Here is a 3030-nt window from a genome sequence, read left to right as displayed (position 1 = left end):
TTCGTTCTCATTGGTTTCCATGAATTGTTTAAGTTCTTCTTTGATTTCCTGGTTGACCCAAACATTCCTGAGCAGAGTGTTCTTTAGCTTCCAAGTGTTTGAATTTCTTCCAAATTTTTTCTTGTGATTGAGTTCCAGTTTTAAAGCATTATGGTCTGGGGTGCCTCTGTGGCTCAGTTGGTTAAGGGACTGACTGCCTTCGGCTCAGGTCATGATCCTGGAGTCCCAGGATTGAGTGCTGCATCAGGCTCCCTGCTTAGCGGGGAGTCTGCTTCTCCCTCTGACCCTCCCCCCTCTCATGTGCTCTCTCTCTCTAATTCTCTCTCTCTCTCTCAAATAAATAAATAAAGTCTTTTTTTTTAAAAAGATTTTATTTTTTTTATTTATTTGACAGAGAGAGACACAGTGAGAGAGGGAACACAAGCAGGGGGAGTGGGAGAGAGAGAAGCAGGTGTCCCGCTGAGCAGGGACCCCGATGTGGGGCTTGATCCCAGGACCCTGGGATCGTGACCTGAGCCGAAGGCAGATGCTTAACGACTGAGCCACCCAGGCACCCCATAAATAAAATCTTTTAAAAAAATAAAGCATTATGGTCTGAGAATATGCAGGGAATAATCTCAATCTTTTGGTTTCGGTTGAGACCTGATTTGTGATCCAGTATGTGGTCTATTCTGGAGAAAGTTCCATGTGTGCTCGAGAAGAATGAGTGTTCTGTTGTTATAGGGTGGAATGTTCTGTATATATATCTATGAGGTCCATCTGGTCCAGTGTGTCATTCAAAGCTCGTTTCTTTGTTGATTTTCTGCTTAGATGATCTGTCTATTGCTGAGAGTGGAGTATTGAGGTCTCCTACAATTAACGTATTATTATCAATATGACTCTTTATTTTGGTTAACAGTTGGCTTATGTAGTTGGCTGCTCCAATGTTGGGGGTGTAGATATTTACAATTGTTAGATCTTCTTGTTGGCTAGACCCTTTAGGAATGATATAGTGTCCTTCTGTGTCTCTAACTACAGTCTTTAGCTTAAAATCTAATTTGTCTGACTTAAGAATTGCTACCCCTCTTGCTGGTTTTAAGATTCTTTATCTTATATTTTTGCTGCTTTAATTATTTTGTGTCTTGGTGTGGACCCCTTTGGATTTATCTTTGGGGCTCCCTGTGATTCCTGTATCTAGATGTCTGTTTCCTTCCCCAGGTTAGAAAAGTTTTCAGCCATTATTTCTTTAAATAAATTTTCTGCCTCTTTTGTTCTCTCTTCTCTTTCTGGGGCCCCCCAAATGCAAATATTAGTATGTTTGATATTGTCCCAGAGGTCCTTTAACCTATCCTCCTTTAAAATGTTTTTCTTTTCTCTTTGTTGTTCAGTTTAGATGATTTCCACTAATACATCCCATATCCCTGATCTGTTTTTCTGAATCCTCTAATCTGCTGTTGATATCCTTTAGCATATTTTTCATTTCAGTTACTGTATTCTTCACCTTTTGTTTTTAAAAAATTTTTTTGTGGGGGCACCTCAGTGGCTTAGTCAGTCAAGTGTCTGACTCTTGATCTCTGCTCGGGTCTTGATCTCAGGTTTGTGAGTTCAAGCTCCACATTGGCCTCTACACTGGGTGTGAAGCCTACTTAAAAATTATTTTTAGGGGGAGTGTATTTGTTATTCAGTGTTAAATTAGTTTTAGGTGCACAACACAGTGATTTGACAATTCTATACATTATGCAATTCTTACCACAATAATTATAGTTGATTGATTGGCTCTTATGATTTTTATATTGTTTAATTTTAAACTTTTATTAAGATTTTAAACTGTTTAAATAATCTCTCCACCCAACATGGGGCTTGAACTTTGAACTCTGAGATCCAGAGTTGCATGCTGTATGGACTGAGCCAGCCAGGCACCCCTGTTGTTTAATTTTAAAAATACTTTCTTTTTGTTGAACTCAGTTCATCCACTCTTCTCCCTAGTTTGATGAGTATTCTTATGATCATTACCTTGAAATTTTTATCAGGTATATTGCTTATCTCCATTTTGATTAGTTCTTTTTCTGAGGTTTTGTTTTAGGCTTTCCTTTGGAACATATTCCACTGTCTCTTCATTTTGTATGACTGTGTTACTTTCTATTCTAGGTATTACGTAGGTAGCTCTGTCATCTGTTTTTTTTTTTTTTCTTTTTATATTTTATTTATTTATTTGACAGAGCGCAGGCAGAGAGAGAGGGAGAGGGAGAAACAGGCTCCCCATTGAGCAGAGAGCCCAATGTGGGGCTTGATCCCAGATCCCAGGACCCTGGGATCATGACCTGAACCAAAGGCAGACGCTTAACCGACTGAGCCACACAGGCGCCCCTGTCATCTGGTCTGGAAGCTAGTGACCTTACATAGAAGGCATCCTGTGGGGTCCAAAATCACAACCCCTCTGGTCACTTGAACCGGGCACTCCAGGACTGTCCTCTGTGTGTGCTGTATGGACCCTCCTTTTGTGACTGGGCTGTGTCTGCTGTGAGTGTACTGGGGAGTGCGGTTAGCCCTGGGTGAGGCTGTCTGGGAGGCCCACTCATGACTGTTGTAGGCATACAGGTGGCAGGTATGGTTCCTCCCCTCCCCAGGGAAGGAGTCACATTGGAGGGTTGCCAGTCTAACTGAGGCTTCCCACTATGTATGCCAGGGTGTGAACTGCTTTCGAGCGGTAGCTGTGAGGGTAGGTGCGTTGGGTGGGGCAAGGAACACCAGGGCAGAGCAAGGGTGCTAGAAAGGTAGATGGAAAGGGACAGAACTGGCAAAAACCAGTGTGAAGCCAGCTTGGCTAAAGGAGGGCAAGAAAGGTGACCCCTGGTAGCACTTCTACTTTCAGAGAAAGTTCCTATAGATCCCTGCCCCTCCAGCACATGCCCCCAAATTAGTCAATACATTTCCTACTTGTATGGCCCAGGTGCTTTTTGAATTGCTGCCTCTGTACTGAGTGATACAGTGTGCTGTCCCTTTAAGAGTGTAGTGTGGTTTCCTATAGCTTTTCAGCATTCCCAGAGGTAA

Source organism: Mirounga leonina, unplaced genomic scaffold (genome assembly GCF_011800145.1).
Source record: "Mirounga leonina isolate KUSES-001 unplaced genomic scaffold, KU_Mleo_1.0 Mir_122399, whole genome shotgun sequence".
Classification (NCBI taxonomy): domain Eukaryota; kingdom Metazoa; phylum Chordata; class Mammalia; order Carnivora; family Phocidae; genus Mirounga; species Mirounga leonina.
Note: the sequence above shows the minus strand (reverse complement) of the source record.